Raw genomic sequence first — 26,634 nt, forward strand, 5'->3', positions numbered from 1 at the left:
CTAGCAAGGAAAAGATCAATACAATTTATATGGCAAAACAACGTTTGTGGAGTCAGCTAGTAACTTGATATTTATTTAGTTCTCGTCCATTGGTTCAGTAGATATAATATGAGTTACAAGAGGCTTGGTAGCTGAAGTATGATACAAACGGTCTAGTTGACCAGCTAACGTCAGGGTGTCCAATTTGCGTGACGGTATGGTAAAAAATTAATTCTGATGCTCGTTTCCTAACCGCCATATGACTTCAAAAAATATGATAATTTTAAAGAAGGACAAATAAAATTTGAAAACAAAATTTTATGAATAATGCGAGACTCGAACCCACGGCCTCTTGCGTTCCGTGCGAGTGTTCTTCCAACTGAGCTAACCGTTCGAGTGACGTATCGTCATAAAATCTTGCATGATTTGTTGAATTCCCTCTTTAAATAAAGTTGACTATGTTTTTCAGATGCTACTGCATACACATATTTGACAGGGAGTATAATAGGGAATACCGGGAACCGGGAGTAGCTCAGCCCAACCAGAAGCAGGTGGGTGTTGTGGACCCCCACGACTACAAACACAAGCTCAAGACACAGCCAAGCATGAGTCGCGAAGCCGAGCTCACCAAGCAACCATCGGCTGGAAGTGAAACTTAAATATCCTTTCATTATATGGAGTGTAATATCGAAAGGTTCGCTTATATTTTTATTTGTAAATAAATTATTGATTTATTGTACGAAATAATAGATCTGTACAGTGTTTACCCCGAGCAGTACTGATGCAACACATTATCTGTCGCATAACGATGTTTTGCTTTGAATTGCATTACAGGCACGTGACTTAGATAATATTTTATACGTCTAGATATAGCCTTTTGTTGGTAGGCAACGTGTGATAACAGGCCAGGTTTATCAAAATAGTGTGCATGACAGTTGCGTCTTACATTCGCGATATGCTAGTCATTTTGGTTTAGTGTGCGTGTGTTGTTGAAAATAGAGGTTAAGAGTTCGTCGTTATTTTTTTCGACGTTTTCACAGCTGTCTAGGCGTATAAATTATCTAAGGCACTTGAGATACTCTGTAAGGCTGAGATAAAAAGAGCGTACTTAAACTTTGCTTAGACTCTACTTAGGTAATACTTAGCCAAGTGTGATCAAATGCGAACTTTACTTTTGCTTTGGCCTGTCTCAGCTTAAGCTCAGTAAAATTTCAGCTGTCAAATGACTGTATAAAAAAGGGAAGATTATGTTAAGCTAACCATCAGCTAATATAACATAAGTAAAGTCTAAGTACGCTCAACAGATGTCAGCCTAAGTCCCATGCTGGCAGACCTAGAATGATACACTTCAGCTCTTTTTGTAAAGCGACTCAGATTGGTATGTCACTGTTATGACCAAATGACACCAACTGACCTGTAGAAATACCACTGGACAGGCTGTTCCATATATTTGACACAATTTTTTGTGCCTATTTGAAGCACCACTTGCGAGCAAATTTTGACGATGCGATGGAAGGGTACTGTACCTACTCTGAAATATTTTTGGATGCTGGATTAATTTCATTCGTTTTCCGTATTATTTATACATCAGGAATTAACATAATAAAGTACATATTTTTTTTATGGTATATAGTTTTCCTATCGATGTTTGTTTAGCTGAGGTTGTCATTACTAGTTTTAGTAACGCAGACCATCGCTACATGGCCAACAGCGCCAAAATGGCGAATATCAAACAGGCACAAAAGCACTTTGACAGCCGCCAGTCCAGTGGTAAATAGTAGAGGTCAGTGTTGACACCACATAATATTCAGTAAATGGCTTATTGTTGTATCTATACATTTTATTGAATTTGTTGTTTGTATTCATTTTAAAGGTTTTTTTTTCTAAGTGTCAAATTTGAGTAAGATTCTCGGATACTTGATATGCTTTACTTACACTCCAACTTTAAGCCTTTATAAAAAATATATTATAAGTATTGTATTAAATACTCGTTACTATAGGAAACATTAAATAAAATATTTGAAATCTTTTGATATACCTTTAAATTTTGAGGACACTTTAGTTTATTTAAATATAGACTTTTGAGGTTATTTATTTTTAGATTTAACAATTTTATTATATTTAAGTTATGTTTACTTATAGTTTCAGTAAATCAATACCCTAAAATAAACGATTTGTCGATTTGTAATCTAGTGCCTACTTAACTTTTATTAAGTAGGCAAGTAGGTACTAACTTATAAAATTATTTTTACAAAATTTTAAACAAAGTGCACATTTCAATATTTACATGTTTGATACATAAATAGTTTCCAACTGCAAATGCGAGTCTATTTTTGGTAAATATGAAAGTACCCGCAAATCAAACATATCATAACAATATCAACGGAATTCAAGGTACATTCGAATGATATTCGATATAACATAACATTACTGTATATAATAATATTTTTAATAATTTTGTATGATTTACCCTCTACACCGTCCGATTTTGTTGATTTCTTCCAAGATTTTAAAATGTTATAACAAATACATATAATTGTATTTAAGACATGATTGCGACCATGTTTTCGTGTATTACTGGTAATAGTATTAATAAGGTCCTGTCATAAATTATTCAAGAAGTTCTGTCTCCTACAAACATCACTATCTACATTGAGAAAAGAAACATAATCAGCTATTTTTAGTATTAGGTCCGTATTACAAAAGTGGTCCATTACTTAATTTATTATCAAGTGTATTGTTGTCAGCATTGAAATGTAACTAAGAAGGCTTCTACACTGGTTTACTTCAGTATATCTAACTGCGGAAACTTTTCTACAACCTGTAAATATACCAATCAAAATAAACTTTTTAAACTTTACCATTTTCTAATAAGTGCCTCAATAGTCAATATCCAAGGCGTCGCAAGCGTACGGATATCAATATAAAGACGGCAGTGGTCCCGCAATGAATTGGTACTTGTAACATTAATACTAATATTGAAATTTTATACAAAATAGGATTAAAAATTACTTATTGCAAGTCAAATACTACTACTCATTCGAAAAGGAAAAAACCTGACAAGAACGGGTGCAAAAAACTCAGCGGTCTTCTTTTTTTTCATAATTTATATCACAATAAAATTTATTATTTTGATATAAAAATTATGGTCGCTCAAATCTTAATGTGCTAATATCATCAAGAAAGCCATTTATGGTATAGTAACTACACAAACGATTATTAACAATTCTTTTGTTTTATACATTTTCTGGAATCATGTTGTAAAAGCATATATACATCGCCTAACAAAATACCTACTAAGTCGTCTGAACCGGTGTAATGACATTAATTATCTTATTATTTAGATTTCTATGGTTGTCACTGAAAGACTACCATGCTTTTGGAATACGGCCAAATTTGAACATTGAATAATATTTGGGCAATATTTAGGGCGGTATTTCACCGGGACACCATGGTGGCGGGTGGCGCAACCAGTCGCCGCTACCAACTAACGGCCGTTTTCAATAACCTATTTATCCTTAGTTAAACTTACTAGATAGACAAATCTATCCTTTTACGCTTACTTACATTTCAATAACCTATTGACAGATAGCATTGGACTTTCAGCCGTTTTCAATAACCTACATATCCTTAGTTTAACTTACGGATACATTGCTGTCACCGTTTAATGACAAGATCTTATCAATCCATAGTTATGTCCAATATAATATAGTCCAATGCTATCTGTTAATAGGTTATTGAAATGTAAGTAAGCGTAAAAGGATAGATTTGTCTACTTCTAGTAAGTTAAGTTAAGGATAGATAGGTTATTGAAAACGGCCGTAAATGTATACAGCTCTATAGAGAGTTATTCACTGGTATCCGTTTCAGCTCGGACACGTCATGACACTGGTGTCTAGTTTGGTAGCTTACGCGCAACCAGTCGCGCCACCGTGGTGTGGTGTCCCTGTGAAATATAGCCCTTATTGTATTCATGAGTCCTTCTTTCACTGAGCTTATATTATTATAACTTTGTTCTTTTAATGTGTCAGAACTTTTTGGAAATTTGAACGGGCGTAAATATTTATGTATTTAGATACTCGAATCATTGTCAGTGTTAACAATTAGTATTAAGTATTTCTGTCATTTACGACTATCTCGATATGTAGGTAAGTATATACTATTGTTTACTGGACATATTTTGCTGGATTTGTTATCAAAAATTTATATATTTTTTTTCTTTCAACGCAATGAGGGCAAATACGATGCTGCTTTAAGCCGCACTTAAGTTGGCAAGGTTTACCACTTACTCTTGAACTTGACATGAAGGTGACGAGATAAACAAGACGTTCACCTCACAGTAAGTGATGTGCCTAATAACTTCATTCAACCCAATATTCAAGTGGCATGGTAGTTGCGCTTTGTCAGAAGGCACTTTGAGGCATAGCATGTTAAAGGTCGGACCGCATTACAGCGCCGCAGCGCAGAACTGCAAACCGCAGTACAAAGCGTCGAAATATTATTTCGATCATTTCGTATGCATGTCGGTTAACTTGAGCGGTCCAACTAGAGCGGTCTTGCACTGTGCTTTCTGAGCTAAAAAACCTCTTACTATACTTCAACAAAAATATTATTCTTAATTTAAAATAACACAATCGGCTTAGACGTGACGCAAGTTAAAATAAAACTGGATAACGTAAATATTTCGTTAAAATATTTGATAAAAAAATAGATTATTTTTTTAACCAATTTACTCAATTAATAATAAATTGTTTATTCATGTAAATAATTAACAAATTGGATAGTGTTAACATGTGAAGGTTTTCGTTTGTGAGTTAAATGATTTAAATTGTCTTAGTTTTGTAGGAAAACTACGAGACAATAAAATTGTATTCGGTAGCATTCGGGAACTACGATGTTTTGTTTATAAATTAAAAAAAAGGATTTAGTATGGTTAGAATTTTATGAATATATATATTTGTTTTATGTATATATGATATATCAACAAACAATATCCGACGTCAGCCGCCAAATACGAGGTTATTGTGAAATACATCTAATAAAAATTTAGGTTAAAATATATTTCAAAATTATTCGCAAATAAAAAATAAAAATCTAATCATATGAGACTGACCCAGTGTTCTAAACAAAAACATTGAATTAGTTCCATCATTTTCAAATTATGATTTTCATATAAATTGTTTTAAAAAAAATTATTGTATTACCCACGATAAAATTAAGACATCCATTTCATTACATATTCTAAAATAATTATAATATGGGTCCAATAAATGATCCATACTTAAATTAAATAGTAGATTTCATACTTATCTACCATTTTTCTTCTATTGGTGTTGTGGATAAATGTCGTTTTAGATTTTATCTTACTGTTTACTAATAAATTTTATGTGGAATTAGACTATGCAGTACGACGAATTGTAAATACTTTGATGTTGACATATGATTCATTAAATAAGTTTAAATATTTTGAATTTAAAGTTAAAATAAGCTGGTGTTTCGAGACATATATTAACATCAAAAATACGTTGTGTTCCTTATTGGATCGTGTTTGTTAAAGGAAAGAATCATTTAGTTATTATTACAATTAGCACTTTCATTATCTGTATAAGGTTGAGTTGCATCATATTAGTTGTTACAGTTAAGGTTTAAATCAAATTGAACGTTAACAGTAACGCTTACTTTAACATAGACTGCGGTATGCAACTAACAAATTACACTCTTTACATGCTTAATCTTAAAATATAATAATAAAATGGATAAGAGTTAATTCACTTATAAGCTATCACAGCATTCATAATTTTTACTACCCTTATAGGACAGTAGTTTTAACAACTTATAAATTAAAATATAAAAATATTGTAATATATAATTTAAAATAAAAATGAAAGTATGAAAACAAAGTTTCTAAGTCCCATGTGTAAATTAAGCATTATCTTTTTATATTGAGCAAGCGGAATGAATAAATCAATGTTCTGCAATTTGGCCAGTGAGTTATATGACCTACAGAGCCTAGAAATAGTTGCATTTTGACCCAGATTAGTCCTAGATTGTGGTACTACAAACAACGAATAGGCATTTTTTCTTATAAATTTTGGAGGAATTAATTCTTAATTATTCTTTTTATTCGAATATTAATTTCAAACTTTTGACATCAAATAATATATTCACTTTCTTTTTCTTGTATGTTAACGTCTCTCTTCCACGCTTTGTATGTCTAATAATTTAATAAAATATATTATTTTAAAATAAAATCAAATAAACTTACAATTTTATATACATTTTGAATTATTAAAATTAAAAGTCGGTTTTACTTTAATAACTATACTCGTCATAGACAATTTGACTCTAGGCAATTGTTGGTTGAAATTTCAACTAGAAACAACTGCGGAAGGCGTCCTTAAAGGTAATAAGCTACGGCCTTTCTCAGATTTAGGCTGCATTTAGTGGTCGACCGACACGGACGGTCAGCGTTGACCATGTTGCGTTCAATGCTCAGCTGACAGAAAAATTGATTACGCGTGTACAATTACAGTACATTATCGCCATAGCGCGTTAGTAGAGCGACGCTGACGTACGCCTACCGAAGAGCTCGACCGACGAATCTCGTCAGCGCGACCTTGACGTAGCTGTACGCGCGTAGAGATTCCTCAGCGCTAGACTGTACGCGTTCATATTATGTTTCCATTGTTATAGCTACGCTTGACTGACGCCAGCGCTGACCGTCTGTCTAGCACTAAATGCAGCCATAAAAACTCAAAATTAATATGTCAGTCGTGCTAATGCGGACGTGACAACAATCAGTACGGACAACAAGGGGACTACTGCAACTTTGATTTATTATAAATAAATAAATGAAGCCGTTATAAGTAGTCCAGCACTTACAAAACATAAAAAAAAATGAAACAGATACACAAAGATGATACTGATCTCCATCAAAATAGTTACTGACCTAAGTTAAAGCCCCTAACTTGTGTCCTCTTAATACGTAAAGTCTCAAACCTCAATCATAGTCAAGTGAATCACTTCATCATGGATTACGTATTTAGTCCTTACGTGATTTTAAATGAAAGCGTATTTGAAAATCAGCCATCTTGAAAGTTGTAACCGCCTTTCCTTTTGTGAGACAAACACATCCAACGAAGGAGAGTTTCAATAATAAAAATATATTACAATGAACACGATGTATTACTACTAGATATATTAATCGGTGTTAGAGTTAAGTATTTACTTCTTATTGTAGGGTTATGTTAGGAGTCGATATTAGCGAATTAAATTTTCGATATTTTATGAGCATATTACTGTATTTATATTACGCTTTAGTACATTCTGATTTGCAAAATATTATTCAGACTGCTATAAAAATATATATATATTTTGAAAGCTTGGACAATTTTAAATGTTTTACGTATTTTTTATTACAATTAGAAGGGCTTCAAATGTCACCTGTATTGTGAAAACAAGCAAAGCATCTGAAAATACACCTGAAGCAAACTCGCTTCATTTTCATTTTGGCATTTCTTTTCAAGGTTTTGGGAATAGTGACAGATGTCCCTAAACTTTCCGTTTATGAAGAAAACACCATTATAGGCATCGCGGCGTTACAAAGGCGATATTAAATGAACACACAGGGAAGAAGTACTTAACCTTCATCATAAAGAAATAAATCTAATAATCAAATTAAATATTTGAAATATTGAAATTTACAAACAAACTATGTAATTATATTATATGTAGGAAACAACAGTTTAAACAACCTCTCCTGGTCGCACAAGATGGCACGAAGTTGGTGTCAGTGGCTAGCTAGTGCGCGGATACTAGATTACTTACAGGCTGTTCCGAAATTATATTATGGAAAATTTATTTATTTAGGTGAATTATGTATTTTTATTTTTAATTAATTTCTTAATGATTATGGTTAAATAGTTCTACCCCTGCGTTTATTTCTGATATCACGCTGAATCTATACGTATAAAAATAAAAGTATAGTTTTCATTTGATTTAATTCATTATTCAATGCAGCAATATGAGTAATTGGAACTTAGCATTTTGACTCTTGATATTATTAAGTGGCAATGAGTTGTCCAGGCTTTCAAAGGTGATGTATTTATGTTTTTTTTTTAAATTTATAGAATGTTTTGTGAACAATGAACGTAGCCCATATCATCTCTTTAAAATGCCATAATTTAGTTGTCCATGTTATCAAAATATCATTGAACATTATCCCCCTTATTCATAATGGCTCGCTAACTTTAAAGAGCCGCTAAGGAGTGTTTTTTCTCATTCTGACTTAGGTCAATAGAAGAAGACAGAGTGCGAATTAGCAATGCTTTAAGTTAGCAGACTATTATGAATAAGGGGGTATAAATATATATTGTATATGTAAAGTATGTATATTTTAGCGCTTTCTCTATTCAATTGCTGTGCCAAATTAGTTTTTGGAAATTTCGCCGAATTTATATACCTACGTAGGTAAACATAATGCGTATCCATGTTACGAAAAATATATATGCTTGTTGAAATAAATACCTAGTTAATCTCTATTTTACAATTCTTTAACGGATTTGACATACCTTTCATAATTATTAAGCTTCCATGTAGGTACTGTGGATGTTAGATTTTGTAAGATTTTAGTGATACTTAAAATTCTATTTTGAATTCTAAAATAATCGTATAATTAAGAATTACAAAGATACTTATGTCTAGTCAACCAATCCGAACTTAATGCCTGACGGGTTCAACCGATTACGTATTTAATAAACCATTTTTTTTTCATTTTGTATTGCAATCTCTATTAACCCTATGTTCTCCTGGTAGAAAAGCTATTCGATGCTTAATACACCCATCAATAAAGACCGTGTAATTCAATAATTAATATATTTAAATCAGACATTGTATCTTCGTCTCAGTTTGACGGGCGCAGTGTAACGTGACCGGGGTCATATCGCTACATAACACTATGCTCTAGGTCCACATTACAAAGAGTCCTAAAGTCTAGGACACTTTGTAATGTGTCGAATCAAATAATATTATCACAATAAATATGATGAAACAACAATTTCTTTCTTCTTAGTTATAAGAAGCAAATCATTTTCCCTCTAAATTCTATCTTCTACATGTTTTCTTCTCCCGTAGTACTTGGTTCTTATTTTTGCTTATAAATTGTATATAAGTTGTGTTACATTCCGCGTGTACATGTGAGTTTCGCCAATAAAAATTTAAATATGTTATTGATGTTTCACTTAACAAATCTATTTATTCTAAGTTTCATTTTTCTATCCGTCATGCTGTCAGGACGTAGTATTAATTTCATAATATTATTTTCATAGACGTTGCATGTTTTAGTTGTTTAAGTATATAATATTATTTAAATTATTAAATAATTTAGATTTTAATTTAAGTTAATGACTGTACTATTTTATAGCTCATATATTTTATACTGATGTCTCTAAATAAATGTGGACAATTCGTGTGTGTTTTTAATTAGATAGCTACCCCTGGAGTACCAAAAAAAAGTTTTTGCATTTTTTAAATGTGGAATAAACGCGCTAACGTTTGGAGTGACAACTGGGTCAAAAGTGCTTCATAGATCAAGTACTAATATACGGACGCAGAAGTTGTCCATCCATTTTTTAAGCAGTCTTCATTTGTTTTAATTTGTATATTGAATAATTTTAAAGTATGCCAAATAACACACTGCGTTCAATTTGTAACATTATATTTTTTTATGTAAAAAGAGAACTCGGGTCACCTGGTGTTAAATGATCACCGCCGCCCACATTTTCTTGCAACATCACAGGAACTATAAGAGCGTTGCCAGCCTTTAGGGAAGCTGTACTTTTTTGAAGATACCCAGGTCGTGTCATTCCGGAAACACCGCACAAAGAGGCTCATTGCACAGCTTTGTTGTACGTGGAAGAGAGTTCCTAGAAAACCGCACTGTGGCGGAACGCCGTACATCCAGATGGTGGGGGGATGATAATATTGGCAATTTTCTTTATTTTTCATCGTGAGTATAAAGCACTATCAATGTAACGTTACAGAACTTGAAGTTGTTGGTTAAAGGCATTAAATATATTTAACGCCTGCTATAATATTTATAGCAAAGTTTTGCGCCGATGCATTGCATGTATATGTGGAAGTAGGCGCGTAGATGACAAAAAAAGCTGTTTTAAGTTATTTAAGCATAGTTCATTTTAACTTTACGTATTGCCAAAAGATGGAATATTATCATCCAGTATATATGCTTGGAGGTTCCCTGCGAGATCAAATAAGAAATGAGGAGATCCGTAGGAGAACCAAAGTCATTGACAGACCAAATGTTTGCGAAACTGAAGTGGCAGTGGGCAGGGCACATAGTTCGACGGATAGATTGCCGGTGAAGATGTAAAGTCCTCCATAATGGCGACCACGTACGGGAAGACGCAGTGTTGGTAGGCCCCCCACAATATGGACTAATGATCTGGTCAAGATCGCCGGAAAACGGTCCATGAGGGCAGCGCAGGACCGATCGTTGTTCAAATCTTTGGGGACGCCTTTGTCTAGCATTGGACGTCTTCAGGCTGATAATGAAGATGATATAATTAAAGAGGATGGATATTAAAGAAAAGATTATTCGCTTGACAATATGAACTTAGCCGATCTTCTTGAAGCAGATTGCAGTTTTAATAGGCCTGAAAATGTTCATATCGTCTGAAAAGAAGAATTTGGAAGTATAGAAGCATGATGTAGTTACAAACCTACCATGGCTGACACCCACTCCAAAAATAACAATAATAGAAAATTAGATTTTTTATGACAGTAAGGGACGACTTGTCAGTTGTTTTTTTTTTTTAATATTTTATTTATTTTTAGTTAATCTGAAGTACACTAATTTGTCTGAATATGTATAGACCTACTAAATTGTTCAATGCAGCAAGGAACGTAAGCACATTGCAATTTGATAACAGAGAGTTTGAAATTCTGCACAGATCGCACCCTTACCGTAAGTCGTTAAAGAGTTCCATTATTGGACTACGACAATTACTTAAATGGTCAAGGAATGACCTTTAGGTAGGTGACTCAAATATCCGGATATCATATGAAAGAATCGGCCGATTAAGTATCGTTAATTTGCTCCTAAGAATTGAAAAGTTCCGTTACAATGTCATGAACTTCATAGTCAGAACGTCACCAAACTCTCATCAAACTATCCTTGAAGTACATCCTTTCCAATAAAAAAAGAATAACCGAAATCGGTGGGCGTGATATTGAGTTATTCGTCCATTTGTCGCGCACATACATAATGCAAATTTAAGACTTTGATGGTTTTCTCATGGATGCCAGATCAATGGCAGACCAAATTGGGAAGCAGCTATCAAACAAAAAAAGAATCATCAAAATCGGTTCACCCAGTCGGAAGTTCTGAGGTAACAAACGTAAAACAAAAATACAGTCGAATTGATAACCTCCTCCATTTCTGAAGTCGGCTAAAAAGGAAGAATAAGACCTAAAATAACCTAAATAGACCATAATTTTAACATTTGATGTCAAATTTTGTTCACAAAAATGAAAAGCTGACATGGCCGTAAGTGTAGGTACCTACACAACTGACATTATCATCTTCGATTCCCGGTTCAATCAAGCAATTATTTAAAAATGTATGAATGCAGTTTAAATTGTTTTTTAATTAAAATAAAGTCTACTTTCAATAAAATGTAACATCTACAATCAAATTACGTATATGGAAAAGCTTCGCTTCAGAACTACGACTAAAACAATATAATTTATAGGATTTTTTTATCTAGCTCTTTAAAGAATCCTCGCTACCTCTTACGTACGTACGTGTACTATTATATTATATTTTTGTTACTACGCTCATGTATTCACAGCTCTAATCTCAAAATTTATATACAATGATACACCACAAGCACAGAGTAGGTACCATAAGTTATGACAAGAACACTCGCGTCGTCTCGAGCGAGCGAGTTTTGAGTTAATACTAAATAGCAAAGAATATTTATTACTTAATTGTAATGTAAATAGTAAATACCTATTTACAAGCAGGCGATAGACGCTATAACTTATAAAATATAAGTTATAACAGAACGTCTACCGTCTACACTAAAACCGACGTGCGTCTTGTCAAGTTCTTATAATATTCGCTTAGTAAATAGTAGCTGCTGTATATAGTCTGTGGTAAGCTGACAGTTGGTATAGACGCTTGACGCGTCACGCGTGTGCGTGTCGAGTCGCGCTTAAAAATTTACGCAATGAGTGAGATGAAGAAAATTAACGTGTATCAGTTAATAAAAGAGGTGAAAGCAAGACCATGTTTGTGGAACCGACGGGATCCGAATTTTCGTGACAGACGAGAGAATAATAGCGCATGGAAGGAAATTACCCGAGTAATGGGAGGTAATTGGTATTGCAGAATTTAGACGCCGAAGCGACATTGGGCGTTTGTTTCGCTGCGATTGAGTCGTGACAGTTACCTGGCATTATTATTTTTACAGCGCCATCTAGAAGTTAATCTTGTTACTCGTTAATGTGACGGATAATGCTATCAGCGACGGCACTAACATTATTTCAATTCGTACATAGATGGCAGCTAAATACATGAAATTGTATTGTTATTTTTGAAAAATTTGTACTCACGTATTTATTCTTCTATCATAATATATAATTATTACGTGACACGTTGTTTGTCCCCGATAGACTCCTAAGCTAATGAACGGATTTATATGGGGATTACTTCATGGAGTGCAGTTTAGTCCAACTTGAGAGATAGAATACTTTTTATTTCGATTTGGGATCCATAATTATTTTTATTTCCAATATTTGTTTTGTATGGACATATTTTCTGTGGGAGAATTTACTAACGCACGGTTTAACAATTCTGCTGTGAAACAATTTATAACAGGAAGCATATTTGACGATACAAATCATAATGTTACGAAATATTATTGAAATTGAATTAAGTAAAAAAAAAGTTAAAAAGTAACTTTTCGTCCGTCTGTCTGTGGTTTGTATCTCATAAACCGCAATAGTAAGACAGCCGAAGTTTTCACAGAGTATGTAATATTGTTGCATCTATAAAAAAATAATTAAAAAATAAAATGGCTGCAAATGTAAATTTTAAATAAATGGTTTACAAAAGTATGACAAAACCTACATGGTGTTATAGTTAGTACGGAATTCGTGGTGTGAGACTAACACTTAACCGGTTTTTTTAGATACCCAACTGATATCGACCTAAAACCTCCACGAGATATTGTTGCCAACCGTACTTTCATATAGAGTATTGTACTCACTTTCACGTAGCTGAATATATTATATAGCCTTAGATTAAGGGTTGGTCTCCGCTGCGCTCCAACTAGATACCGCGCTACATAAGAACAATAGATTTTTTATTATGGATTTTATATTGCAGTGTGTATTGTCTAAGTATGTGTAAAGATGCTTGTGTGTAACATATACACTTCGTGTTATTTTACATTGAATTATTAGCAAAGTTTAACAGAACATTTGGCACGTCAACATCACACATTGTTCGAGACTGGCTCGAGTACCTAGTATCTAGTTGGAGCGCAGCGAAGACCAATCCTTAATCTAAGTCTATAAACCTATAACTAAAAGGGTACACAAAAATACTCCTTGCTTTACTATTATGATAACATGAGTATTAGGATTGTAGTAGGTACATAATCTGATGAATATTATTTTTATTCAGATGACGAGAGGTTGCTACGCATGAAATGGAAAAACTTTCGGGACCTATTTGTGAAAGAACAGAAGAGGGTCAACGTAATGAGCCCCGAAGATTACACGGGCAAGTGGCGGTACTTTAAGCACCTGTGGTTCGTGACTCTCCGAGAAGAGGATGCACCCCATGAGGGAAACCAGACTATCGTGCTAGAAGTCCTCACGGAAGACTACTGTTCCACAAAAACTGAGGTCTTGTCAACAAGCGAATGCGATTCTGCAGAACCCGATCAAGATCCAATTGGCGAGAGTTTCAATGATGCTCCGAGTGAGGAAGACTACGATCAGATGTTTTTGAGGTCTCTGACACCGTACTTGCGACAATTGGAGCCGCTGCGAAAATTAGTCGTACGGAATAAAATACAGGATATAATACTCAATGAACTTGGTGCTCAAAACTGTAATTACAAAAAAATTAAACTGACAAAACAAAAATATTAAACATTAAAGGCGTTATTTATACAGAAAATTGACTAGGGGCCAATTTGAAGGAAAAAGCTGACCGAAACGTCTCTCCATGGTTAGAGGCTGTACTGTAAAGAAGGCTTGAATGAAGAGACAAAGAGAGCTTGAATGAAAGGCTAGATGACAGAAGCCAGGCTAGTATGTCAGAACTCTGTGAGAGAGCGGTGCGGTGCTTTTACGCCGTTGGTGATGATAACTGTGTTTATCTACACCGAAGCTTTAAATCCTCTAATAAAGATTCTAAAACAGTTAGCTTATTGCCAACATTCAAACACCCAATGTCCTAATAACCATTACATCATCCAAACGAGTGTTGTAATGAAATTCAGTACAACATTATATCATCCGTTTTCATAATAAGACTCCTTTGGATGATAATTATTATGGTTACTAGGACTGGCTTTTTTAATGTTTGTAGAGGATTCATCAGGATATCATGGGTGTAGATAAAGTCTTGTATGCAACTGTTGATAATACTTTTAAGGTGAAGCTTTCGCTTTATAGAGACAGAACGTCGTAGTTATAAGGTTCGCGTGACATCATGTTCCTGACATCGCTAAGATCGCTAGGATAAGGTATTCCATCGCGCGCAATATGAGGTTTTATTAAGTCAGATCCATTATAATTAATGTTCATGATTTTTATATCAGTCATAGACGGCCGAGCGAGGGGACCACTTGTTTGTATGTGGTCACTAATTGTTCTTTATATAACTTCTACTATTAGACAAATAAAATTTGAAAACAACATTTTATGAACGATGTGGAACTCGATCCCACGACTTCTCGCGGTCCGTGAGAGTGCTCTGCCAACTGAGCTAACCGTTCGAGTCCCACATCGTTCATAAAATTTTGTTTTCAAATTTTATTTGTGTATTAATCGTTTAATGCGTTATCACTTTAAAAACATAACAAATTGTTTGTACTATTAGATTCAAAGTTAAAAGGATATGCACCTACGTGTCTATACAAAAGGATTTTCAGAAGTGTGGGCATCACCCGTATAGAACGTCATTGCATCACCCAGCGTTTACACTGCTCGGGAATTTGACCAAAGTTAAAGAAAGCCGCCGAATTCCACCTTCGCACGACACGCCACAAGTTAGGATATCATCCCCACCATCTGGATGTGTGGCGGTCCTCCACAGTGCGGTTTACAAGGAGCTTTCTTCCACGTACTACAAAGCTGTGGAATGAACTTCCTTGTGTGGTGTTTCCGGGACGATACGATATGGGTACTTTCAAAAAAAGCGCGTACTCCTTCCTTAAAGGCCGGCAACGCTCCCGTGATTCCTCTGGTGTTGCAAGAGATTGTGGGCGGCGGTGATCACTTAACTTGCGAGACATTTTATCTAGCTGTTACACATAGCATTACTTAAAACTTTTGTCTTAAAATATCTGTTATATATATTATATAACAGATATTATAACTTATATATATGAAGTTATACTTTTTATAAAAATAGGCATTTTATACCTTTTTATTGAGGATCTACCAATGCCAACTTATTTAATATATAAAATTCTCGTGTCGCGGTGTTGGCTACCAGACTCCTACGAAACGGCTGAACGGTAGGTCTAAGAATCGACCAACATTTATTTTTTTTAGTCTAAACGATAAAAATTTAATGATAGAGGTTTCCATAATTCATGCGCGCAACACACAAATACTACTGGATAGATTCTTCTATAAGTCTTCTAATTTTGATTCTTTAGATACACCTTGGCGTTTCTAGGAGCTTTTTTTTTTATGGAATAGGAGGACAAACGAGCGTACGGGTCACCTGTTGTTAAGTGATCACCGCCGCCCACAATCTCTTGCAACACCAGAGGAATCACAGGAGCGTTGCCGGCCTTTAAGGAAAGTGTACGCGCTTTTTTTGAAGATACCCATGTCGTATCGTCCCTGAAACACCGCACAAGGAAGCTCATTCCACAGCTTTGTAGTACGTGGAAGAAAGCTCCTTGAAAACCGCACTGTGGAGGACCGCCACACATCCAGATGACATCTTGTTTAAATTTAATATATGTTAACATTCATTGTCATGACATCGACACTGGCATTATTTGTGTGACATTAAATGCTCTATAAAGAATGAACAGAACCGAAGAAGGAAACACAAGTTCCAATCGGCCATCGGTTGGGAGCGGACGTCTCCGGGTGTTAAATAGAACAGTTGTTTCATCCGTGAGCAAACGACAGATATTACAGCCCTTATCTAAAAAAGTTTGCGATACATTTTAAATGAGGAATAGAAATATGTTAGACTGGTTAGAAGGCATTTATTTTCTCAAAATTGATTCCTTTACAATTAGAACTAGATACTACTTCCGCTTCGGAAACAAATGGCGCTCTGAGAGAGAAGAAGCGGTGCAAGAAACTTTCCCAGCATTCTTTATTTTGCCCTTTTTCTCATCAAAATGTACAATATTGTACTGTCATTAGTATTACTATAAAATAATCATAATCTAGTCCCAGGTTGTCCGATCACTTAGAAATTCAGCTGTGGAGTAGTGGGACTTACAATAGAGCCATTTTTTAATAAAGCATTTAAAAGGTTAAGGCGACACTGAATGCCAGCGACCTTGAGCGATATGCGTTCACGGCTGCCGGCCCGCCATCTACGTAACAAAGCCAATATTTTCAAAATTCTTGGGTGGACAACAGTTTATATGCTTACAATCCTCGTTATTCACTACTAATCTGAATAAATGAACCTACACAAAAAAGTACAAGCTATAACAATAACTTTACTGAGAGAAGTACCAAAAAAATGCGTCACGCCATGCCAAAAAACTTGTTTAACTTCAAAGAAAAGTGGTAGTTCAGAAAGGCTCGGCAGTGTTAACTATAACCAACAGCAAGCATTAGCAACCTACAAATAAGACTTAAGGATATGTGTAACAGGATTTAGTAGTGTTCATAGCTCAAAATGCTATACTTTCACCACAAAACTTGTCTAAAAACACCATGTTTGCGTGGTTTCTGCTTACTCTTCGCCTTAAAGATTCATGCTGCAGCTGAGATAGCGTTGCGTAGAGACTTCGCTGCATCGCGTGTCTTTTACCGCATCATCCTAGGGAGTGTTCCGAAGAGCTAGAGCTAGAGAACACGCCAGACTTTGCTATCACCTATCACAGTGCAGTTTTTTAGCAGACTTGAGTCACGAAAAACCAAATCTAATATTAGCTTCCTACCACGGTATTTCTATGACGATACGACATGGGTAACATGAACGTATGAGTAAGTGAAAACTTAGAACATCTAATAGTAAAATTGAAAATTTGAATATAAACAATTAACCTTGTAAACCTTTTAACCTTTCTCAATTAACCTTTTAAACTAATTTTCCATAATATATTAATCATACAATAACAATGCACATTATATAATATATAAACATTGAACATTTCAATAAATCCATTCCATTTCACTTATAAGATTTACATCATAATGTTGCATAATACGTCAGCGACAATATTTATCGCGTGCGCCAGTCATGAGCATGTTGGTGACGCGAACTCATAAGATTGCCCCCTAACAAAAAGTGCTAAAAAAGTTTTCACTTCGAAAAGCGCGTACATCTAACCTTCCTAATATACAACGCTCCTGTGATTTCTCTGGTGTTGCAGGCGAAACAGCAGCTGAAAACAAACCAATTATAATAACAATGACGTAATGCTTACTCTCATTAGCACCTGGTAATTAGTAATGACGAGTGTTTACTTATTTACTAACCTAGATACTGATCAACTCTATTTACTGAGCCAAAAATTACTGAGTCCTAGCCAACCGTCATTAAACAATCTGTTACCAACTGTATATAAATGTATGTAGATCCTAGTAGTTGTCTAATGATAAACCGAGCCTAGGGATTGACAAGATTAGATAAAAAAATATTTGTGTAACTATTCAACAGAAATCTTCTGGATGATTTTATTTTCTCTAAGTTTGCGATGCACGTGAATTGGTTAAATAGGTATTAATAATCAGAAATTACAGATAATATAATATTCATAATTTAACGAAACGTTATTTATAAAATCCTCAACATAGCACAAATAGGTTGGTTGAAAAAGTACATTAGGTACCTACGTAAGTACTTTTGTGTAAAACAAAAATCGAGTAGCGATTTATAGCAGGAAATATCAATTTAAGAATTAATGATAATTATTATTTCTGGCTTTACTAATTAGTACTTACACTATACAAAAATACTTCAACATCAATGTAGACAAAAGCTCAAATTGAATCGAAAAAATATCTACATTATTTTGTGTAAATATATAGGTACCTACTTATTAAATAAGTTTAATCCTGAATAAATATGATGAATGAATAAGAAAGTCCTGCATCTGCCAATTATATGGAATTGAATATTGTAAGTAAGTAATCTTAAGGCGCAATATCAAAAGTAACTTAATGTTCCTTTATTTTTCTCGGCAACGGTAGAGCTAAGTTACAGAGCACGACTTCTACAATAATTAACTTTTTTTTCTTGTGCATTTTGGCGCCGGCAACGCACAGCGCACTGCGCAGCAAACAGCCAACAGCTACCAACCCAAACAAAACTGGGAAGAGTGGCAACGTCGCGCGACGAATCGATCTCGCGCCCTCGCGGACCGAATACCGACGGATGCACGAATAGTGATGCACTAATGTAACGTTACCCATTAATAATAATTGTTATTAATTTGCATCATTTAGATTAGTAATCTGTGGCTGACGTATATTTTCATGTAGAATGAATCTCAAAACTGCTGTAGCTCTTATTTATTTAAATTAATAGCTGATGGAATTAACTACATAGTCATTCTATTATGGGTAATGGTAACTTATGACTTATTTAATTAAAATTATGTAGGGACAATCCTCATGATTTTATTCCATAATGCATTTTTCGCACATGCCTGTCCAGTTTTTGAAATCAAAACATAATGCTAGTGCATGTATTTCTTATTTCATCCTCATCTTATATGTAGGTACTTAGCTTAGTAACATAACATTTTAATCTGTGCTTAGATAGATGAGGTGAGTACTTCAATTTAGTAAGCCTAAGTATCTTATAAACTAGTTAACTACCTATCTACCAAAACTCCAAATGAATGAGTTTCAATCATTAAGCTCTAAATTCCTACTATAGTGGTGTTAAAACTTAAGTTTAACCACCTTTCAGTGTATTAATTGAAAACCGATAAAAATTTAAAAAAAACTGGATGGATGTGTGGCGTTCCTCCACAGCCCACCGTGTCTATTGCTAATGTTCCTGGGCTTTTTATCATCCATGAGCCACTTGATCGTTTGCTCTCTAATTTAATAGAGCGCAATAAAAGTGAAATAAAATGGATCTGGATGTGTGGCGGTCCTCCACAGTGCGGTTTTCAAGGAGCTTTCTTCCACGTACTACAAAGCTGTGGAATGAGCTTCCTTGTGCGGTGTTTCCGGGACGATACGACATGGGTACCTTCAAAAAAAGCGAGTACACCTTCGTTAAAGGGCCGGCAACGCTCCTGTGATTCCTCTGGTGTTGCGGGAGATTATGGGCGGCGGTGATTACTTAACAACAGGTGACCCGTACGCTCGTTTGTCCATAAAAAAAAATAAAAAAATTAATTAAGTTACTTCATTTATCGATATGGTAAATGGTACCTACCTAGTACCTACCTAAGGAAAAAAGCTTTTTGACATCCATAATTAGGTACCTGGACCTAGATGAATTAAGTGATTTCAATTTCATAGAGAAGGTAATATTAATGTAGTCTTATCATAAGAGCGTTGTACATACCTTTTTGCAAATTTTTACAATATGATCCTCAGGCAATAAATCACTCAAATAAAACAGTGCCTTAAAACAGCATTTTAAGATTTAGGTATATTTTAAATTTGCGCCTCTCAGAATTATTGGGAATTTCAAGCATCCTGAGCGGCACTACATTGTAATGGGTAGGGCGTATCAATTACCATCAGTTGAACGTCCTGCTCGTCTCGTCCCTTATTTTCATAAAAAAAAATATAGTAGAATCAGGTACTTATTAATCTAAGTTGAGGCTAGATTGTAATGCAAGTGGGACAACATTATAATAACAATATTATTAACAGACATAAACTTATAATACCTACTACTCGGCTAAGTTGAGTTAGTAAGTCTTTTGTGGCGCGATGTATATATGCTTTTACAACAAGACCCCAGAAAATGTTCCAAACAAAAGTATTACGTTATTCAAAAAAATTGTTAAAAAACGAATATGTGGTAAAGGTTAGGTACTATAACATAAATGACTTTCTTAATGATACCACCGATTGGAAATAGAGCGACAGCCCTCAGGCTATTAAATAATTTTTATTGTACAATATTACTTTGTAAACATTATTTTTTGATGAAAAAAAAGCCTACTGAGTTTGTTGCGCCCATTCTTCTCAGGTCTGAGGCATTCGTTTTGGAATGGGTGGTAGGTTTTGACTTTCAATAAGTGATGTCACATCCTATTTTGAATAAGAATCTTTGAATTTGACTATAACAATAAAAAACCAACTGACCCTATTTAATACCTTGATTAATTGACACTAATTCTAAGATCTAAATCTATATCTGCGGCCTCAGAACGGTGTACCGGTTCGATCCTCGACCGCCACGTTCTAATGCGTTTCGGTTTTGAAATTCATATATGTACGTTTATTCGACGTTTTATAAGGTCGGAAACGCTATTGTGACCACATAATATGTAGTATTATACCTCCAATTCAGTAATAAAGCATATATAGAGTTTGTAAGGAAAACCTTTCTGTTACCAATAATTACCACAATGTTACTATTAAAAAAACTAAAAAAATTAAAACTATCTCTTTATTTTTGTTTTGAATGTTTATTAATGCGATGTATATTGTATTTATTATAAATTTAAAAAAAAAGTTTATATAATTATTACTAATAAAAAAATAATCACATTTGAGGGACAAGATTACCTGCGCGAAAATTGACAATGACCCATATATATTTTTGATTCATATTAATATATTTTTAAGAAAACAAACACGTCCGTTCCGTTCGTAGTGATTATATTCTCTTTGGTGTCAACATCGAATTAATCCAATATTTAAACCCGTGCAAAAACGATATGTCGAAGTATCTGTCAGTGACAAGCATCTGTCATTGTCAGCGCGTTTGAACTGTCACTGGTACTAGACTAGCCAAATCAACAGAAGTTGCCACAGAATTTACATACATTCCATCTGGTGACGCGTTTGTACACTCCTTTGCCATAAAAATATCTGTTTATTGATATAATATTAGATACGTCATCAAGCTAATATCATGGCTCCCTTAGAAAAAAAAGAATAAAACTTTGAAATTAATAATTATAAAGTTTATTTTATTGTATGAAACTAAACTTAACAATTTCTGACTGCTTACATTTTATAGAAATAATAAATAATTGCTGCGAATGTTCATAGTATTTTTGTGCTTCAAATGAGGGCTTTTAGAGTAATTCATTTCGTACTGGGAAGGAACGCGCGAGGAAGCTCGTTTCATGGTTGACCTAAGAACAACCAGAAGTTGAGCATCGGGGTATTTACAGACTGAGATCTATAGAGCGTACTTAGACTTTGCTAAGACTTTACTTACGTAAAACTAAGCTGAGTGTAAGGTTTGCATAATCTTTCAATCCGTTTTTATACTAATTTCACAGCTAAAATTACGCTGAGCTTAAGTTAAGACAGTCCAATGCAAAATTCAAATTAGCGTTTTACCACACTCTGCTAAGTTTTAGGTAAGTAAAGTCTAAGTTTTTTTTTCAAAATGTGTGTCAAAATGTCAAAATTGTATTTTTCATTTGTTAAAATCTTTGCTGTGTCATGAGAAACTGTACGTGTACTGGATCGATATTAATTTGTGACGCAACAAATGAAAAATACAATTTTGACATTTTGACACACATTTTGAAAAAAAAAACATCTATTCAATTGACTAATGGGATTTTATTTTTCAATATACTTACCCATACTTGATCCATACCCACTCATTTCATAAAATACATTCTTAACTAAGCGATGCAAGTTTATTGATATTTTTCTCTTATGTTGAAATTACTTGTTAGGAAATGTCCGAAAAGATTAAAAACTTTAACATGGCAGGCATCAATGTTTTTAAACAAATCACTAAGTGTGTTCGCTTTATTCCCAGTCCGTGGTGTCATTAAGAAAATCGTTTATGCTATAATAACCTTTCCCACACAAACGTTTTTTTAACAATTCTTTTAAATTTCGTAACACATTTGTTTTGAACATTTTCTGGGATCATATCGTAGAAGCATATACATCGCCCAACAAAAGACTTACTAACTCGACCCAACCGAGTAGTAGGCATAACAAGTTTATGTTTGTACATTATAATATGAAAGTAATGTATGTTAGAAAAAGTATTACTGAATTCAAGAAAACGTGTGATTTGAATTCATTCAATTCAAGAAAAAATAATAAATTGTAGTGCCGTCTAATACCCTAAGGATTACCCTTTTATACTCTTAGCTGGACATAATGACTCCTTCATAGGTCTTGGAAATCAATTGTACAATAAAATAGCAGACAGTATACAATAGGACTCACTGAGCACAAATCGAAGGCTCACTATAGTATACTAGATTATAATATTGAGGTTGCATTGTTCTTGTCTGGTTTTGCGCAGGCCACCTTAAATCTTTTTTAGGTAATGTATTATTTAGTAGGCTAGTCAACTTTATTAATATGATTTAAAAGGTGGGCTGGGAGTTTGGGAGCGAGCAGGACGTTCACTTGATGGTAATTGATACGCCCTGCCCATTACAATGCAGTGCTGCTTAAGATTCTTGAAAAACCCAATAATTCTGAGCGGCACTACAATAATTGCGCTCGTTACATTGAGACGTAAGATGTTAAGTCTCATTTGCCCAGTAATTTCACTAGCTACGGCGCCCTGCCCCATTACTGCTTCACGACATAATTAGGCACCGTTGTGGTACCCATAATCTAGCCGGCATCCTGTGCAAAGGCGCCCCCCACTGTAATAATAAACTACTACTAAAAAGGTTACTAGTTTAATGAGAGTGGAAGAAGTCATACAAATACGTCATGACTTTCACAAAATATGTAGTAAGATGGCTCTTAAGTCCTACTGTGCCTAAAGCTGGGAAAGAAAGTCGTGATTTTATACAAATTTAATTCACCTTGTATTTAATATTCATTTGAGAGTAGTTACCGGTGAGTTATCAGTAGGTACAGTCGTAAAATCTTACAATAATGACATTGACACGCTTTTACACAAATTATCTAACCTTAAACTATAGGCATAGCCTGTACCAAGTAAAAGTACAAGTACAGAAATCTCACGCCGCAAAATCACAAGAAATAGTGACTCTCGAGTATCTGCTCGATCCATTTGACCGCGTGCAACGCAGAGCAGCAAATTCTGAGCGGCGCTACAATTGCGCTCGTCACCTTGAGACATAAGATGTTAAGTCTCATTTGCCCAGTAATTTCACTAGCTACGGCGCCCTTCAGACCGAAACACAGTAATGTTAACACATTATTGCTTCACGGCAGAAATAGATGCCGTTGTGGTACACATAATCTAGCCGGCATCCTGTACAAAGGTACCTCCCACTGGTAAGACTATAAACAGCCATGACTGGAATGCAAACTTCCATTATTCCATTCATTAAACAAATGTTTGCACCCACCGACCTGCACAGTGGGCCATATGGGTTGTCAATATGTTATATCTACTAATATATCTCTCAATGTAATGGACAAACATGTCTTTGTGACCAAACAAACATTTTGACCCTTCAATACTCTATCATGGAGAGCCGGTTTTTTTTATTCAGTTATATTGGAAAAACTACTGAACTGATCGGAATAATAGTTACTTATACCATAAGATGCACCGTGTTTCGGAAAAGGTTTTAGTATATGATATGTTGGTGAATATTTACTTATCCGGTAAATTATTTGACTTAGAAATACCTGTATATTTGCGATACAAATAATTCAGTCAATAAAATTTTATTGCATATGACGATAATTCATACAATGAGCGGGCACGAGTTACTTTATTTATATGATAAAACATCGATTGCCGAGTCAGCACTTGTTCCATATAAAGGAAACCAAAGCTAGTAAAAGAAACATTGTTAAATATTAGTCAATTTATTAGGAATTGTTTGGTCGCACGGGGAATACCAAAAAACAGGAACCGATGGAATATCTGTACACAATGAACGCCTGTGGACGTCCCATTGTGCGATTGATCGTTTCACAGAAAGTTTGCTTTGTGTGGTCGGCTTTTGGTGCTGGGGCCAGTTCACTTCAAAAATCTATAACTACCCGCATCTCTCTAATTTGGCATAACTGACGTTTCAGATTGACTCATTTTTATTAGATTTGAAATGGTTTTTCATTTAGATTTACTCGCATGCTGTATCTTTTGTTTTAAATTCCTTCGTTAACACATACGCGATATCACTACTTCCACCATAGCACGCAGTCTGTCTGAGGTGCGAGTCTCCTTACGAGATGTCCCGCATGCCTGTGAGTTATAAACTTACAAAATCTGATGAGCATAGAGGAGGTTTTTAGTCAGTAACGGACTCAGATATCCGATATATGGGTCCTGCTTATTAAGCATTCGGCCAAGATACATGCCAAACGAATGATCCTTCTCTCGGCAGAAAAAAACTTACATTAACTCGAATAACACACATTAGTACATCCAAACGAATTTCAATGTTAGCGAGATACTTATTAGAGCTCTTTTTAGTATATTGTAATCATACTGGTAAATGTAAGCACTGAAAATATTACGAATCTAAAAAAAGTTTTTTTTTTTAAATAGAATGTAATGAGTAAGTACCTACTTAATAATTATTATACCTGATACCTATAAGCACTTTAGTCTTTGAAAAAGTGTTTCATTTAGATAAATAAAAATTTCAAAAGCACGTTATAATTGTATAGAGCGTACTTAGACTATGCTCAGACTTTACTTACGTAAGACTTTGCTGAGTGTGCTGAAATAGGAACTTGATTAATTGTGCATTGGACTGTCTTCGCTTAACCTCAGCATAATTTCAGCTGTCGCTTGACTAATTATTAAAACGAAATGAAATATTATGCTTATCTTACACTCAGCTAAGTTTTACTAAGTATTGTCTGAGGAAAGTCTAAGTAAGCTCTATTATTCTCAGGCTTAGGTGTTTTGGCTAGTTACTAAAACCAGCTCCAACCTCCTTCCACCTATTGAACACATTCTATTAGTGACCCTGACTAGTAAGCTAGAGGTCCCGGTTTGAATACCGGTAAGTGCAATAATTTATTTGAAAATTTTTATTTTTATTTATGGAATAGGAGGACAAACGAGCGTTCGGGTCACCTGGTGTTAAGTGATCACCGCCGCCCATATTCTCTTGCAACACCAGAGGAATCACAAGAGCGTTGCCGGCCTTTAAGGAAGGTGTACGCGCTTCTTTTGAAGGTACCCATGTCGTATCGTCCCGGAAACACCGCACAAGGAAGCTCATTCCACAGCTTTGAAGTACGTGGAAGAAAGCTCCTTGAAAACCGCACTGTGGAGGACCGCCACACATCCAGATGGTGGGGCTGATATCCTAACTTGTGGCGTGTCGTGCGAAGGTGGAATTCGGAGGCAAGAATCAGGTTAAACAGCTCTTCTGAACACTCCCCGTGATAAATGCGGTGGAAGACATATAGAATAAATATGGATGTTTGTTTCCGAGTCATGTATGTTTATATGTATGTTTAAGTAAGTATATAAGTATATTGTATTAAATATAGCGTTGTTTTGTACCTATAGTACAGGCAGGCCTGTCTCACCCCACGTGTATGTATAGCAATCGTAAGTACGCGCGGCGGCCTCTACAGAGAGGCTATACGGTAAGGGCTTACGAGCGAGCAGTCACTTACAATGTACAGGCTATGCCTAGTTTGGAGCATGATAATTTGTATAAGAGTGTGTCAATATTATTATTATTATACATGAGTGACCGTTTCGTCCTCGACCAGATATGCTACTAATTATAAACTACTCTGCAGCTAGGGCTGTCTGTTACGCCTGTTACGTTATTGCTAGTGATGTGTCACCCGTCACCCCGCCAAGGTTAGTACCATAATGTTTGTTGTTTACTTTTTTTTATAACAATAAGGGACAAGACGAGAAAGATGTTCAGCTGATGGTAATTGATACGTCCATTGCAATACAGTGACGCTCAGGATTCATGAAAAGCCCAAAAATTGCGTTCATTCCAGTCCATTGCACTACAATTGTGCTCGTCACCTCGAGACATAAGATGTTAAGTGTCATTTTCCCAGTAATTTCTTAGCTAGGACGCCCTTAAGACCCAAACACAATAATTCTCACAAATTAGTGCTTCACGGCAGAAAAAGGCGCCGTTGGAGTGC

At 34.9% G+C, this 26,634-nt stretch overlaps 1 protein-coding gene across 3 annotated transcripts in view; it reads left to right on the forward strand.

Moving 5' to 3' along the window:
- Window positions 1–9,421, forward strand: part of LOC126979170 (uncharacterized) — a 56,056-nt gene extending 46,635 nt beyond the window's left edge. For all 3 annotated transcript variants that reach the window (XR_007732754.1, XR_007732755.1, XR_007732756.1), the window contains exon 5: window positions 449–9,421. The gene's annotated coding sequence lies outside the window, so the exon portion shown is untranslated. The remainder of the gene's footprint in view (window positions 1–448) is intronic.
- Window positions 9,422–26,634: the final 17,213 nt, after the last annotated feature.

The sequence above is a fragment of the Leptidea sinapis genome, chromosome Z (assembly GCF_905404315.1).
Source record: "Leptidea sinapis chromosome Z, ilLepSina1.1, whole genome shotgun sequence".
NCBI lineage: Eukaryota > Metazoa > Arthropoda > Insecta > Lepidoptera > Pieridae > Leptidea > Leptidea sinapis.